At 34.9% G+C, this 18,533-nt stretch overlaps 1 protein-coding gene across 3 annotated transcripts in view; it reads right to left on the bottom strand.

Moving 5' to 3' along the window:
- The window catches only part of CADM2 (cell adhesion molecule 2), a 1,089,711-nt gene that overhangs the window by 215,016 nt on the left and 856,162 nt on the right, over window positions 1-18,533 (bottom strand). The gene's annotated exons all lie outside the window — the stretch shown is intronic.

Raw genomic sequence — 18,533 nt, 5'->3', positions numbered from 1 at the left:
TGTATCCATATTGTTAAGGGCCAAAAAAACAAGGACTATAGGTGGATATTGGAGTTAGAGACATGATACACAAATGCATTATTTTATAAGCACTCTCAGAATGATTGTGGAATATAGCATCAGGAAGGAAATTCCAATTATCTATTTATAGAATAACTAGGGTAAATAAACAGGTGAAGATTCTTCTGCAGAGCTCTTTTTAAAAAATGTATCTGTAACATACCATCATGTCCTGCTATATGCTAGAAACTAAGTAGTTTGGTAGTCAGCTGGCTGTCTCCTTTACAAGCCTATAAGGGCTTCAATCATCACTGGCTAATCATAGCATCACTACAGAGCTTAGAATGAGATCTTTTACATGAATGCATTTAAACATTTGATAATATAAGGGAGGAAATTGGCTCATGGAGAAGTTATGGAGTTATGGAAGCTCATGGAGTTGACCCAGAAAAATCTATTCTGTTGTCGTAACTGGAATTTTGAGCATTATATTATTTGGATTACCAGTAGAATTTGCCTATTATTTTACTGTTTCCTTCTTTTAAAATTTGCCGTTGAAAAGATCTAAATATTAGACTAAATACCATATACTTTTTGTGATATCACTTAAATAATTATATAAATATTATTTTTTTAAATCACACTACTTCATTTCTAATTTTTGTTGCACTGAAGAATTAGTTCATATTTTGGTAAGTAACTCATTCTTTTTTCCTTTTTTTCTCTTTGGATATATTACATATTTAGAAGAAGGATAAAAAGAAAGTAACCATGCATGTCAAGGCCATTTTAATCAAGTCATTTTAGCAATTCAGAAACCACAAGGGTAAGAGAATTACCTAGCTTATGTTTTATAATTTAATAATATTAAGACTCAGATTAATGTATGCTAATTTCCTTAATTTTGGATTTTGTATTAAAAAATTAAAAAATGGAAAGTTTTAAGACAAGGATCTGATTCATTATTTTTTATTTTTTTCTGTCTTTCTTTCTTCATTTTTTGTTTGTTTTTGGTCCCATTGGCCTCCAATGCTTCTTTTAATAACTATACAATTGATTATGGAAATAATTGTGGAAAATGTAAATTCCTTCTTGCCTATGATGCTTAATTGCTCTTTTTTAGCTGCCCAGTCATCTAGAACTTCCACTTATGGTTTTAATTACTGCTAATGTCCTAATGACAATGCTGGCAGAGAATGAACATAGTTCTAGAAATATTGTTTAAAATTAAAATCAAAGGCCCAGCTAGAATTTTAAGAGGTCTTACTATATCAGGAAATTACGCTAAATTTTTAGGTTTAAAAGAAAAAATTTTAAAAAAAAGAGCACATTAAAAAAAAAAAAAGAAATAGATTCAGAAAAGTATCTATTTCAACGGAAAAGTATTGATTGACTTGTGTGTGCTATGTGTTGGGCTACTAGGAAAGAGCTTTTCCTGGGGTCAATCATGTGTAAACAATTAAGTACAACATAAAGTGCTTAGTTCTATCGAAATCATGTGCAAAGTATAATGGTAATTAAATTATTTCAGCTGGGGGCACCTGGGTGGCTCAGTGGGTTAAAGCCTCTGCCTTTGGCTCAGGTCATGATCCCAGGGTCCTGGGATCCAGCCCAACATCGGGCGCTCTGCTCAGCAGGGAGACTGTTTCCCCCTCTCTCTCTGTCTGCCTCTCTGCCTACTTGTGATTTCTGTCAAATAAATAAATAAAATCTTTAAAAAAAATTATTTCATCTGAAACAAAATGTCACAAAATATCATTTTAGGCATAAAAGTTACGGCAAGCCTCTTCTCTTTGTCTTTATGCCTCAATATTGCCAATTTCTAGATTTGTATTATCTTCACTTTTCTGTGTCTTTTTCTTATTCCTGGATATTAATACATTTTTCTCTGTCTCATATTTCCTATAAAATGTGAAAAAACATAAGGTAAAAGAGATGACTTTTTTACAAACAAATTCTGGAATTGTTCAACGGAACCAGTGTATCTCACTTGAACGTCCATGAATCATTGAGTATTTATTTAATGTCTACTAGTGTGTTACCCATGATAATGGATCTAAAAGAAGATCAAGACATTTGTCTGCAATCAGCTATCAGTCTTTTGGAAAGAAAAAAAGACAAATATACATGTCTCATAAGCGTATAATATCTGCTTTCTTTTTTCATCTCTTATATACATCACATTTTATGGATTTTATGTTATATTTCCAAATTCTCTTACTGTCTCTAGCTCTCATTCACCGCTCTGTTAGCCTTCTGCTCCCTTTAGCTACCTTACCTTTCTGGTCTCAGCTAACTGTAGTTTCTTGACAGAGCTTTGTCCTTACCAAATTCTTCCTTATTATAAATTAGTTTGCATGTTATTCTTCTTCGTTGCTCCTGTCCTTTCTTTAAGATGTCACATCTACAATTTATAATTGTATTTTATTTGGGAGGATTTCTGGTGAGCATTTATTGCTTGTCTCCAATCAATGGACTGTAAATATATTGAAAGGCAAGAACACTACTGTTTTGTCCACAACTGTGTAATCAGTTCCAAAAACTTGATTTGGTACATAACAGCCCTCAATGAATATATTTTCAGTGAACAAATATCCATGTGTGTTTAAAATTAGGGATTAAAGGAGCGCCTGGGTGGCTCAGTGGGTTAGGCCTCTGCCTTCGGCTCAGGTCGTGATCTCAGGGGATCGAGTCCTGCATCAGGCTCTCTGCTCTGCGGGGAGCCTGCTTCCTCCTCTCTCTCTGCCTGCTTCTCTGCCTACTTGTGATCTCTCTCTCTTTGTCAAATGAATAAATAAAATGTTTTAAAAAATAAAGTAAAATTAGGGATTAAAGAAAAATGCAAATTTTTCACTCCCATAGCAACTCAGAGAATGTATGCCAATGTTTTTCACAGTAGTTATGACTTCAGGAAGAGAGCCTATGCCCTGGGCCTTAGAAAAGGAATGAATAAGATTTTAGAGACAAATTGGAGGAGAGGTATTCAAGTAGTGGGCAGCAAATAGAACTAAAAGTGGATGAAGCATGTGTTTGCTATTAAAGCCTAGTAGAGCAAGGAGATTATTTGAGTAATGGTGGGAAATAGACCTTAAATGATTCAAAAAAAGAATCTCATAGAAGGATGCGCTTACCACAGGGAATAGGGAGGCTTTGGAGATTTTAAAGAAAGTTGAAATAATCTGAAAAATGTTTTAGGAAGAGTAACCTAATCTTGATGAAGAAATAAATAAACGAACATACTCAGAAGTACCAAGACCAGTTTTGAAGTGACAGTAGGAATAATCTACAGTAATAAGATGACACTGGAAATGAATAAATACTTTAGTTAAAGGAAATAATATACTTTACAAGGAGAACTAAATTAACATAAAAACTCTAACTCAGAATCATTTTTTTTCATCTTTACTTTTTTTAACTGGCTACACACCTTATGTGAGAAATAGTTCATGCTCGGGGTGCCTGGGTGGCTCAGTCAGTTAAGTATCTACCTTCAGCTCAGGTCATGATCCTAGGGTCCTGGGATTGCACCCCACATTGGGCTCACTGCTCAGCGGGGAACGTGCTTCTTCCTCTCCCTCTGCCTGTTGCTCCCTCTGCTTGTGCTCTCTCTCAAATAAATAAATAAAATCTTAAAAATAAAAAGAAATAGTTCACACTAATTGTAATATCATTATAAGTAAACATGGATTTATACAAAACAGGTGGCTGGTTTTGGAGTTCCATAGTCAGGAGGCATCTGGACATTTTTAAATATTATTTCTGTCAGATCTGAGTATCTTCGTATATATTTTTAATGTGTACCTAGTTTCTGATCTAACTTACAGTGTTCGTTTTTCTGTATGTCAAAAGCTTTGATGGCGGAATGTTGATTTCAGGAAATTTATATTAAACTGTGATTATGGTGGGAATTAAATTTATGAAAAATAATAAAGTAGCTAGAATCATAGAATTGGAATAATTGTGTTTGCTTGGTCTTACAAAGTGATACAAAATTTGAAAACTATTCTGGTTCTTAAGAGTAGTTATGAATTATTTTACAACTTGTGGACATAGTAGGTGACCGAACTTTTACCCTTTTTTGTAAAATGATCTTACATGAAACGACAAATAGTAGAACAACTGTGAGCAATTTAAGAAAGATCACACCAACAGAGAGGTCACAGCTGGAAAGAATCTTCACCTTCTTATGCTTATTTCAATTAATCATAAAAAACCATTGCAAAATGTCACAACTGTCCTCCAACTCTAAATTTAAATATGAAATACAGAGCTCATTTGATTATAAATGTTCTTGCACAAAATAAACCAAAACACAATTTTATTTTTAAAAAACACAAAATGTTTTACTATATTCTATAAGATGTTGGGCATAAAAGATTAAAAAGTTTATAGGGGAGGAGAGATTTTGAGGGTTACACTGGGAGTGCCATTATATCCTTTTTTTTTTTTTTCGTGTGCAAGCAAGAACTACTTTCAACTGGATCAAATAAGTAAGGCCATTCTCCCCCCAATTTTTCCCTTTGTTTCAATATGCTAGAGGTTTTGGCATCCAGAGAAAGATCACTATGGTTCAGATTAGTAAGACAGTGACCATACTCCATTCCCAATATTACACAGCAGGCAACCAACCCTATGCAAAGTGTAATGGAAGGAGTCTTTGCTTTCATCAAGTTTTCTCAAAACACTAAGATAAAACTTGTATTTAAAATGAACATTCAGCAGGCTGCCTAGAAGTCTCAGTCGTTAAGTGTCTGCCTTTGGCTAAGGTCATGATCCCAGGGATTCCTGCGCAGAAGGAAGCCTGCTTCTCCCTCTCCCACTCCCCCTGTTTGTATTTCCTCTCTTGCTGTCTTTCTCTCTGTCACATAAATAAATAAAATCTTTAAAAATATAATAAAATGAACATTCAGCATTTGAAGATGGAATAAATAAGTATTTTATGCAAATCAAATAATTCAGAGATATAACAGATACACACAAGGCATGGGGGGAAGCATCGTGCAATCAACGCGCTATGGGACAGGAAAGTCTTCAGATAGACCAGAATAAAGAGCCATCTCACGGCACACTGTTCAAGAACTGGCCGTGGTTTCTGTGCAAATTACCACTCGTTCTACCATCCCTGGCCAGCACAGTGATTAGAATCCCCTAAACTTTCCAGAGGTTGAGCTTCCGGACCCACAGCTCCCAGCCACAAGCAGGCTTGTCTATTTACCTCAGTTTGCTATGTAAATATTGTCATTTTCTATCTGTGCCAAGACATGAAAACATTTGGAAAGCACTGAGTTAATGAACAGCAAAATATACAAAGTTTTCATTCCTTATTACAGAGTCACTCATCCTTAACATTTTTGATGGTGTTCTGAATTTAAAACACCTTCAATTATGTTTGTGTGGATTACTGTGTCTCAAGCTAAAACATTTTCCTGTTAAATCCTCTTCTTGGTAATACTTTCTGTGCAAGAGCGTCTGAGAGGCAAGTCTCTGAGAAGTCCTGTACTTCACAATTCACTGTGCTCCCTTGAGTCTAGTATATACTAAATGCAGACACATCTTATCTCAGAGCATGTCTGTTAAAATCAAGCCCAAGAAATGCTCCACAAAAACAAAACAAAACAAACACACCAACAAATAATTTCCCTAGTTTAGAAATCCTGGTTTAGAAATCCTGACCTGGAATGGATTGTATTGACTAATATTCAAAACATGGTCTTCCAGATGAGCTAACCGGACAAGAAGTACAGAAAGCTGTTTTAGCAAGGTTTATTTCTGAGGGCGCTCTGTATTCCATTCAAGCTATTGAACAAGGGGTGATGGCTGCCAAATTCTGAAGCTGAAAGTGCTTTTTGGGAAAAGGTTATTTTACAATTCATGATACATTTTACAAGGCAAGAATGTTGATTTAATTGAAAGGCATTCATTTGGGGTTCAAATTCTTCAAAAAATGGATTGAAAAATAATCAGTAATCAGTGGTAGACATACACTTTTGAAATTAATAGTTGTTCAAATGGAGAGCAACATACAACCATTGTTATAAAAAATACAGTAGCAGGAAAGCATACAATCTTACTGATTTTTCATAATATGACTGAGACTGACTCTAATCAATGAATTCTCTAATAGTATTTCCCTTTATATAAAGAACATTGGTTCATTTTTAGGTTACATAATTGTGTCGCAGAAGCCTGGGTGTCCTGTTGAAGTGCAAGTTCCTTCTACCATTCTGTGGCATTTTCTCGTGGAGGTAAAGTTGACATTGCTCAGTTCTCTTTCATTTGGGGGGGCCATATTGAATAATTTTCACCAACTGGAATAAGACAAGCTTAAACTGCCTGGATTCATATTTTGACTCTGCCAATTATCAACTGTGAATTTATGAAAGTTACCTAAATGCTCTGAGGTTCAGTTTCTTCTTCTGTAATACAGGTTAATAAAGGACCCCACTTCTTTTTTTAAAATTATTTTTCTTAACATATAATGTATTATTTGCCCCAGGGGTACAGGTCTGTGAATCATCAGGCTTACACACTTCACAGCACTCACCATAGCACATACCCTCCCCAATGTCCATAACCCAACCAACCTCTCCCTACCACCCCCCCAGCAACCCTCAGTTTGTTTTGTGAGATTAAGAGTTTCTTATGGTTTGTCTCCCTCCCGATCCCATCTTGTTTCATTTTTTTTCCTTCCCTACCCCCCAAACCCCCTGCCCTGCCTCTAAAATTCCTCATATCAGAGAGATCATATGATAATTGTCTTTCTCTGATTGACTTACTTTGCTCGGCATAAGACCCTCTAGTTCCATCTATGTCATTGTAAATGACAAGATTTCATTTCTTTTGATGGCTGCATAGTATTCCATTGTGTATATATACCACATCTTTTTTATCCATTCATCTGTTGATGGACATCTAGGTTCTTTCTATAGTTTGGCTATTGTGGACATTGCTGCTATAAACATTCAGGTGCATGTGTCCCTTTGGATCACTACATTTGTATCTTTAGGGTAAATACCCAGTAATGTGATTTATGGGTAATAGGATAGTTCTATTTTCACCTTTTTGATAAAGGACTCCACTTCTAAATTGGTCATCAGGATTAAATGAAGTGGGCCAGTGTCTGCCAAATAGTAAGTGAATAAAGTTGTTCATCAAGTAAAATTCAAAAACGTATTTATAGTTTCTCCAGTTATTCTATTATGTTAATTTCCTAAATTTAGTTTCACTCTAGGGGAAAATTACTTAACATTATTTAGAAATCATGGTGAAATAAGAGTTACTCTATTTCCCATTACATCCATGAATGTTAAGAACTCAAGGCAAAGCCAACATATACTAATAAAGATGTCCGTAATTTAATGATTTCCAGCAGATATAATACTATTATAGATATGTTTTATTCCACTAATCCATTCATTTTAATGTCTTAGACAATTCAAAAAACTCAATGAGAAATTGAATTTGGGTTTTTAACTTTTTCTAATTTTTTAATGTATTTTTTTCTAAAGTATTATATTGCTGAAAACTCAAATATTGTATAAAACTAAGAAAAACAGAAAATACATCTACCCAAAGATGTATTTCTTAAATATGGTAATAGAGGAAATGAGCAAAATCTTTCCAAAGATTTTATAAAGTCCTTCCTTACCTTTCTGACATATAAAACTGTGGAGAGTTAATGGATCAAAGACTGAGATGAAAATTATTGTTAATCCAGTTGGTGCCTGTACCAAAGATCCATTTTCATATTTGTTTTTTTTTTGTTGTTTGCTTTTTGTAGAGGAAGAATGATCTGAGATACATTGTTTTTCTAATTGATCTGCTCAGTTTTTATTAACTACTAAAGCTAGTTTATACTATTTTGGGATAGGGATTAGCAATGCGTAACAAGGAAAATTCTCCATAATAGAAACAATAACCATTTAAAATAAATCCTATAGGTTTTAAGTTAATATGCCAAAGTGGAAGTTATTGGCAAGCTGGCATACTGTTAATGTCAACATTATTACCCTTTTTTCCCTTGAAGACCATAGTGCTGGTGTGGAGTTAACTATGACTTGCAAAAAATATTCTGATTCATAGGACTTTGGCAACAAAATTGAATTATCACACTAACCAAGTAGAACTCAAACTAACTTAACTCATGCTAGTCGGGCTCTAATTCTTTTTTCATATCCAGTTAAAGTTATAATGGTCAGAAGAAAAAGTAGGCACATAATCTTAAATTGTTTTCATTTTCGCTTAATTGCAAGTACTTATGTACCCTTAAAATGAGGTGTTTTTGGCAAAGTATTTCCTGAAACCCTGTTTCTTCAACTTCCAACCCATTTGTTTCAGACATCTTTAATTTAGTGGATACCAAATAAGATTATCAGAAATTGAAACAAAATAACCTACTCGTTCCCAAGTGTTCATCTAAGGGTCTATTGTTCAATCATTCTGGAGTATGCTGAGTGCTTCTTATATGCTGGTTGAATGATTAAGTAAACGAATGAATGCTGACTTTCCTAAATTAAGCATATGGAAATGGAAATTGAAATGCAAGACTCAAAAACATTCCAAACTCATACCTTTTCATTAAAAATAATCATAATATCTGTTACTAAAACTCTCTAATCTTATGACCCTTTGTGTTCTGAAGTTTGACACCTAATATACAATAAAATAGGAGTAATTACAAAGTTTCAGAATCCAAAGGCCTTTGCTGATCTTTTCCGTCCTCTCCTACAAAAATGATGGCCTGTGATCTCCTTCTTCCGTTTGAGTCTTCCCCTTTCCAGTGGCCAGAGGACGGATTTGGCCTTTCCAGGCAGCGCCAACACAACTGCCACTCTATGACCTTGTCTCTATGAGCCCTAAGAGTTCAATTTGAGTTCAGGGCCTCCTGTACAGCTTGATTCCAAGACAGAGCCAAGTCCCAGAGCCACTACCACCAAAACATTCCCGAAGACTCTCAAATACCCCACCGAAATTTCTGATCATATTTTAAAAGTAACTTTGTTACTTAAGATTTGTTTACCGTCTCTTATTCCATATATTGTATGCACATGTGTATATGGTATGAAGAGGCTAATGTCAGGAACAATTAGGAGATTGGACCCTTCACTATGGTTATTTCACATATAGCAATAGATGAAAAACAGATGCTAATTTTAATCATTAATGAACTGAATATTTACTTCAGGAAGTCTTTTGTTTATATTGGTCCAAGAATGATAGAACAGAGGATCTCTTTCATTTTGAACTTAGGCCTTTCATTTTCTTTTTTGTTGCTCTTTATTTTAGAGGTTTTTATTGTGACTATATCAATCCCCTTAAAGCTAGAGCAACAAATATGTCTGAAAGTTTTCATGGAATTCATTCTATTTTTTTTTTTTTTGAGATTTTATTTATTTATTTGACAGAGAGCACAAGTAGGCAGAGAGGCAGGCAGAGAGAGAGAGAGAGGAGGAAGCAGACTCCCCGAAGAGCAGAGAGCCAGATGTGGGGCTCAATCCCAGGACTCCGGGATCATGACCTGAGCTGAAGGCAGAGGCTTTAACCCACTGAACCACCCAGATGCCCTGAATTCATTCTGTTTTTAAAAATGTGTTTCTTTTTATTTCATAAGAGCTAAAAAGGGAAATATAAGTAAATTTGCCAAATGATACCAAATCACTGGTAGAGAACTCTAAACTTTTCCTATAAAACCACAGCTTATTTTTTAGGACAACAAATTCAGTGATCTTTTGTAATTGGCTATTTTTATGTGATATGGAGAAACATTTCTTTGAGGCTCAGAAATCCTTGATACCTGAATTATCTCCTATAGTCCTCTCAAGAACTCTGTGAGTGAGATATTAATATTATGACCCACTTGGAAGGATGAAAAAATTAAAGCTTAGAGAGCTTCATTCCCTAAAAAAGGCATATACCTATAAAGAGGTGGTGCTGGGGCTGGACCTGAAGGGCCTGACTACAGAACTAAGCCCTCAAATACCCTGTGCTTTCTCAGCTGGTAGGAGTGTGGGGGGGATGTACTTTTAATACCTAAACGAAGAACAGCAGGTTTGGTCTCTTTATTAACTACCATTAACACACACACACACACACGCACACACACACACACACATACAGGAACCATTTTCTGAAAGGATTGATAGCAGAAACTCTTATTCAAGCCTGATTTTTGGAAAGTTATAAAACACATTTGCACTAGAGTTGCTCTTGGAGTTTTAGCTTCTGTTGTTTACGAGGAGCATTAAGGTGATCTTCGAATGCACTGCTGGGCTGGGAGAAAGGCCAGCTTAAATGTGTATTCATGATAATTCTGCATGTAGTTAGTTGAGACTTCTTCCTCCTAATTCTTTGAAGGTATTTTCCTTATATTTATTAAACTATTAAACTGATGAGAGAAAATAAAACTAGATATTTGTTACCTTTGAATACCAAGATAATGAAATGTTGAGAAAATAGCAAATAGATATTTGTTATTAAAAATTGCACCATTTTTAAATAATAAAAGAATGCAGGATTAATTTTTAAAGATAATTAACCTTTCGCTTCCTGATAGGAATTTAAAGAATTACCATATAGTCTATTATAAATTTTCACTGAGGAATAAAAGGAGATAGAGCAAGACCACATCCTAAGCAATAAAGTTAATTCTGTAGTTAGAAGGCAATGGTTCTATTTGATTCTGTGTAATTAATATTAGCTAAAAAAATATATATATTATCTAAGGAAATCAGAAGATTTCTTAGTTTTATAAGTGTGATCTAAATATAATCTAACAACATATTTTGGTATTATTCCATTTTTTCCCAAAATCCTTTTTTTTTTTTTTTCTTCCCAGAGTGAGAGGGTATCCAAGCAAGGCAAGGGGCAAAAAGAAGAAGAGAGAGAATCCCAAGCACACTTCACGCCCAGTACAGAGCCCAAGACTCTGAGGTCATGATATGAACCAAAATCAAGATTCTAACATTTAACCTATCAAGCCCCAGGCACACCACAAAATGCAGTTTTCAAAAGATGCTTCTAGTGTATCTAAAGGTCACGGCAGCTTCTGAAATGATAATGGTACTAAATATTTCTTCATATTTATTTGGTTTTGTGCTCTTATTTCCTCTGCAAATGTATGCTGTACTACTAATATATAATTATAATTATCCACTTAGGTTTTGTTCTTATAGATAACACCTGTAACTGGTTGCTATATGAATGCATGGCTATAATTAAGTATTTTTAAATATTTTCAACTTGCTATTTAAGGTATTGGGGATTAATGCTAAATAAATTTTGTTTATAGCATCTATTCTAATAATTATGAATCTTACATCTAAGGAATTAATCAACAATCTTTTGTGAGCCATAATCCTGCCTCCCACAAGTTAACGGTAAGGGTAAAATCGTAACAACTGAAAGAGAGACAGAAGGATGAGTTCAATAAACAGAAGAGAGGTTGAGTTAAAACATATGTGACCTCCTCTCTTAAACCTCAGTTCCTCAGTGGGGTCTGCAGAGAAGGAGGGCTGAAGAGATGTGGTTTTCCTGATTGCAGATCTTGCCAAGAAGACCTGTGATGGTGTCTAGTCTGTAGGAGAGCTTTGCGAAAGAAATTTAGATTTGAGATGAATTTAAGTGATCATAAACAGGGAATTATTTGACCCAAGGAGATAGATCTCATTGATTCAAGTCTAGTTTTTGCCACAAAGCTTTGACAGAAAAACACAGCAGGTGTCCTGGTCTGAAAGGACAACATTTCCTGAAAGAGGGTCGGGGAAGGCAGGCAAATATAGCTTGCATTCAAGCAGAACATTTTATTTTCTCTATCACTTCAGCTGTTGTTCCTCATCTCCAGAGGCTGCCAGCCATGATCATTTGAGAAGTCACAATGGATCTATTCTATTCAATCCTCTTGTGGGGATAGGTCATTAGACCAGCCGTGTGGGACTTCCCAGAACAGATTTTCCTTCTAGTGCTAATTTGTTTTTCTCTGGAGCAATATGCAGAGGCACTAATCATGATGGTTCATCGTGAGTGTTTTCTTGGTAGACTTTTTTTAACCTCTGCAGCAGCTGCAGGAGTGGAAAATATATGCATTAAAGCAATTAAATGAGAAAAAAAATGTAAAAGGCATAACATACCAGTAATGTGTGTATGATAGAAGGGTTTATTATAGAAAATAAACATACATTATAATTAGTTACAAGACAGAAACTGTGATTTTTACAAACCACATGCCCTGAAAATTTTCCAACACCATTAAAAAGGCTTCTTAATAAAGGCATATCAATGAAATTAGAGAGACTAGTTATTTTAAGGTCTATCAAAAGAAGAGGTGACAGATTCTATGATTCTCTGCCTAAATATGAAAAAGGCAAAAAATTTAGATGTATATATCTCTGTTGCTATATAGTATCCTTATTGTTATATAGTTTTTAGTAAAGTCTGTTAATCTAAAAAAGTAACTTTGCTATTCTGAACCTTAACTATGTAACATGCACTAGAGACATCAGATGTATGTCCCTCTTCCCAACCAACTACCACTCATATGGATTGATTGACTCAAATAAGAACCTAAGCAACAACCCACAGATTTTAGCTTAATATTTCAGGACTATCTAAAGATACTATGGACTGCCTTTAAAAGTAAGAAGTATTCTCTAACAGAAACAGTCAAAGTTTGAATGAGCATTTGGAAGAATGACATGGGAATGGAGGAAATATCAGAAAGAAGATCAAGTCTAGATGATCTTTAAGCTTCTTCAAATGCCAGGGTCCATATTTCCTATGTCAGTCCTAAATTCATACAGTACTAGTTTTGTAGCCCCTTCTCTTTAATCCTTTTCTGTTACACTACTCCCTCTACAACCACACATATAATTCTAGCCTGGCACTGGAAAGTGAATTTAAATATGTGCTAAACGGACACCATTACTGCAATACTCAATTTTTAGTTTCACAATTGCTGATTTTCTCTCTGAAGAGTTTCATGTTATGAAGTGAGTATAACATAGTATTCAATTGAATCAGTTCTATAATTTAGCATTTACTTTTCTTTCATGGAACTCCATTAATTATATAGTTTTGATTATATAATTATTACAATAATTATAATATTTATTGTAATATAGAATATTGCAGACCAACTTAGAATGATTGATATTTGAATGGTTGTCACCCCATAATAATATGCACTGTGTACACAGTTGCTTTGTTCTTATTTATTAATTTTTTTAAAGATTTTATTTATTTATTTGACAGAGAGAGATCACAAGTAGGCAGAGAGGCAGGCAGAGAGAGAGAGAGGAGGAAGCCGGCTCCCTGCTGAGCAGAGAGCCCGATGCGGGACTCGATCCCAGGACCCTGAGATCATGACCTGAGCCGAAGGCAGAGGCTTAACCCACTGAGCCACCCAGGCGCCCTTATTAATTTTTTATATGAAAGAATCAGAGGTCTCAATCCCCATAGATGACCCAGCTCATGGTTCAAGTCATAAATATAAATATATATATATATATATATATATATGTATACACACATATATATGTGTGTGTGTATACATATATGTGTGTGTATTTGTATATGTTATATGTAGATATGCTATAAACATTTAATGTGTTACGATTTTATATGTATATACACACACATATATGTGTGTGTGTGTGTATACATATATGTGTGTGTGTATTTGTATATGTTATATGAAGATATGCTATAAACATTTAATGTGTTACGATTTTATACACACTATTTAAAAAGCAGTAAATATGTACACTGTATTAAAATTACAATTAATTATTATAGTTACAAAAAGTGGTTTGGGTGCCATTTTATCCTAAGATATATTTTAATTAACATTTTCATTCACTAATACAAAATACACAATAAATTTCTGAAAAGAGTGATAAAGCAGGCAGTTACTTAGACAAGAGCAGGTAACAAGTGCTTTAGTACTGATGAGAGGGCGGAAACCAAGTTCCAAACAGCCCGACAGACTCTAGGGGATACGCATGAGTTCTCCCCTATGACCACTGCTCTGCAATAACCTGTAGCTTCATTATGATACATTAATATTGTGGTTTTAACGGACCCGCACCACACTCCACCCCTCCAGAATGGATGCCATAACAGTTCTGACAAGGACCAGTTAAGGCCAAAAATTCCACCATTGAACTGGTAGAAGTCCCTTAGGTCATTGACTGCAACGTTAGACAGCTGGCATCCCAGCTGTGACCTGTTGCTCATCTGGACCGTGGAAGAACCAGACAAGGCAACTTCCGGTGGAACTGCTACCTCTGGGCTTGTCTGCTTTCCCATTTCCAGAGTACAATTTTGCTGAAATTATTAATGCTCGCTTAAGAGTTTGGCTCTGAGTTTTCTCTTGGTTGAACTTAAAAAACTGAGGCCCGGGAGTACTCCCCACTGACAACAGAATAGAGGTATTTTGGGTCATATAATTGCACACATGCAACGCTAATCAGCTTCTTCAAAACAAAACATAGGGGCCAATGAGAATCCTAGTTAATATAAATTAGCTCTTTTAAAACTTGAAAATCATGTTGTACTATATTTTTAAGTAATCGAAGCAACAACTACACGAGTATACAAATGCAAATACAAAATGCAAATACATAAGGATATGGGCACATTCCTGATGCGAATGACTAGGCTCCAAGTTTCTCTGGTTTTGTACTGTTAAGTCTCAGGTGAGGACTTCTTGCAAACATCAAGTTGTTAGTCATGGATATCCTCATAGAAACAAAGAAAGTGGGTGTCATTTTTTTTTTCTAAAAATGGAAGGGAAAACAGAAACAAAGCTCAAAAACTAATTAAACTTGCTGCAACAGAAATGAAAGCATTTTTATGCAACTTATTAAAGGGAAAATGCTGTGAAATTAACAGTAATCAAAAGCTAATTAAGGTTGATGCAATAGGAACAGTGAAAGAATGCCTGATAACATTTATTGAACTAAAGAAACATGACTGTCAGAAAAGGGACACATGTAGAATAAAATTCAAGTAATTACAGAAAAAGGCTAACACATAGAAAGCACAGGTGTATTATAAACAAATAAAGAGAAATTCGAAACACACATGTCCTAGTATAATCTTTTTAAAAAAATCTTGATTTTAGTTAATGAACATGTCTCCATGAGTAAAAAAAAAATGACAAGAAATGATGCTTTTATTGTCCCCTTTTACTACTCATAATTACTTGTAACTCTCAAATGGCAATGATAAAATGGTTCTTTTTTACTGGATGAACCATTTCATAAGATCTGTAAAGAGTACATAGCCATTTAGTTAATGTGAGAGATAGTGACTAAATTCAATGTTTTTCCTGAATGAATAATGTAAGAAAATAAGATTCTGATGTTTTCCTCTTATTGTATAATGAGTGACCCTGACCTCCACATTTGCTATTTCGAGATATGATCATCTTTATTCTTTCAGACTGACTCCCCTTCATCTTGGTTAATGTCAATTAGCTAGAAAGCTGAATTTTGTACATGAGGTAAGTATGCCAATCTCAGTGTGCATTCAATGAGTCCATAACACAGGCTTCAGAATAGCTAATAGAAAGAAATGGTCCCAAGGCTAAGACAGAAAGAGGGCAAAGAACAATTAATAACTATATGTTTTTATCATTTGTTATTATTTATTATTAGCCTTTTAAAAATAAGACTGAGTGAAAAGGAGAAAAATACATAGCCCAATACACTAATTATTGCAAATATTACAAAAGGGATAGGGTATATAAAAATAACAATTTGGGTATAATCCATAATAGTCACCTTTAACCGAATAGAGAGGAAATAGTACTATTTCAATAACTAAAAATGAAGGTTGATGCAGGTACTCAGACCAAAAAAAAAAAAAAATCAAAGAAACAAAACAAATCAAAGCCATTATTTTTATTCCTCCCAGGCACTATGCTACACAATTTCTCCCTGCCAGATGAGCCACAATGCTAATTAGGGTACCTTGATCTTGGCTGTTAGGTTTGCTTCTAGAAATAATACCCGGGAGGAGAAGGCATGTGACACTAGACCATGGCTCTTAAACTTTCGCGTACATATATTGAAAAGATGAGTATGGTAAAATGAATGTTCTGGGTCGTAGCCCCACAGATTCTGATTCAGTAAGTCAGGGTAAGTCCAACACATCTGAAATTTTAGAAGCACCCCCAAGTGGATTTGCTGTAAGGGCCTTTCAATTCCATTCCAAGCTGTAGATTTTATGTCCCTTAAAGACAATAACTGTTTATTTTCCTTTCTACCAAACAAGTCACCTTAGTCACCTTCAGAACCCCAATCCCCATTCTATTATTGTAACTGAGCAAAAATATTTCTTTTTAAATTTGTGACTGGTGTTTTATATATTGTACAAATATAAAACTATTGTGTAGAGCCAATAGGAAGTAATTTAGTTAAATACCTGGTGATTTTCAATCTTGGCTGCACATCAAACTCACCAGGGGCATCTTTAAAATACTATTGCAGGAGCCAGGCTCCAAACCAATTGAATCAGACTCTCAGTGGGTAAGCCTTGTACCTCTGTATGTTCTAAATCTCCTCCAGGTGATACTGAGGTACAGCAGAGATTGAGAGTCTCTGAAAGTAAGCTAGTTAGAGTAATTAATCAATAATAGTAAGTTCCTAATAAGAAATTTATAGAAATTTCTGATAAATGTCACTACTATAGTCTTGGTTTACCCAGTACTTATCCCTCTTCTATGCTATGCTATAACGGCAAAACTCTGACTTACATTTTTCCCCAATTTTTACTCAATTGCTATTTTAAGTTTCTGTGAATTTCTCTCCTCTTCAGAAAAGATTTATTTCTCTTTAGAGCTTAATTAGTATGTCTACTTCTACAATATTGTCCTATTGTAAGGGCCTACCTACCTATGCATTAGTCTACATGAGATTGCCATATTTTGGACACGGGTTCAATGACCATGTCTGTATTTCGTGAGCCCCCATCTCCAACCCCACCATAACTTAGCAGTGTGGGGTGCAGTGTTCGGTGACTGAATACAGTACATCATACTCTCCCATTGACCTTTTTCCACAAAGGAAAAATAGGAAAAACCAAAAAAGCTCCTCTCTGTTCCTTGGAAGCCAAATGATGTTAACACCACAAACTGTTGGAAGCCATTTTTCCCCCCATTTTCTTTCTCTTTTTTTTTTTTTTAAAGATTTTTATTTATTTATTTGACAGACAGATCACAAGTAGGCAGAGAGGCAGGCAGAGAGAGAGGAGAAAGCAGACTCCCTGCTGAGCAGAAAGCCCAACTCGGGACTCAATCCCAGGACCCTGGGATCATGACTTGAGCCAAAGGGAGAGGCTTTAACCCACTGAGCCACCCAGGTGCCCCTTTTTTCCTATTTTCAACAAGCCAGCCACTATTTGGAGAACATGAAGGCAATAAGCAGAATAAAAAACAATGATATAAAAGAGAAAAACTAAATGGCATTCAAGATCAAGATTACAATTGATTCTGAGACTTAACTTTATTCCAATCCTTTTAACAGCTGAGTTACCAATATATTCTTATTTTGTGAACCTGTAGCAACTTGGGTTTCCATCAACTGCCCCAAACAGTACTTTTCCTATAATCTAGCCTCCAACAATCATGTTGTGCTCCTCTAAAGGTCTTCCAAAGGAAAAATCATACACCATAAGTGGGTTCTGCTCTATGTTTCACCACTCCTTACTCTGCGCTCCTTTTGGGATGAATGACACCTTCATTTGACCACCTGGCTTTTCAGAAGCAACATTCTGCTACTATTTAAAATAGCTTTAGAATTAAAAAAAAAAAAAAAAAAAAAGAAAGAAAAAAAAGAAAAAAGAAAATAACTCTATATTATTAAGTTAAAATTCTTTTTTCAGAAAAGCATAATATATTTTGTAGAAAATAATTCGTAATATTATTTTTGAGTGTTAAATGTGTGTTAGGACGTAGTCTATATTCTTTTCACTACAAACTCATTTAATCTTTGTGACAATTACAAACTGGGTTGCTTAGGGCCCTGTATTTATAAGGGTTCCATGACTGGCTTGAAGCTCCACCGTGAATGGTTTTAGTTTAATATTCTGCTGTCGCCAACCTGAAATTGGTCATGAATTTTGAACAAGGGGCCACACATTTTATTTTCCACTGAAAGCTACATATTAAGCATCTGATCCCTATCCATGAAATGTTTGGTTTCTGTTTCCACTTAAAAATGCAGAAACTTCAAGTCCTTTGTTCAAGTTCACATGGCTAATAGGTGGTACATTTAAATTCCCACACTGGCTATGTAACTCCATTGACTACTTCCTCAGCCACCATAAATGAGATAGCCACTTGAAATTTAAATTGAGCATGTGAATGAGTGATTACAAAATAGAGTTGTCAAAAAAAAATACTAAAAATTTATCTAAATGACCAAGCATTCCATCTGATTATGTGTACCAATACTAGTTCACCAGTATCGTATAAGGGCTATAGAGGAAGGAATTCTGTAGATAATTAGCTATCATAAAGATGACTTACTTTAGTC

This window comes from Mustela putorius, unplaced genomic scaffold (assembly GCF_011764305.1).
Source record: "Mustela putorius furo isolate JIRA1106 unplaced genomic scaffold, ASM1176430v1.1 tig00003834_pilon_pilon_pilon, whole genome shotgun sequence".
In the NCBI taxonomy this organism is placed as follows: Eukaryota; Metazoa; Chordata; class Mammalia; order Carnivora; family Mustelidae; genus Mustela; species Mustela putorius.
This window is presented reverse-complemented; position numbering and strand designations above follow the sequence as displayed.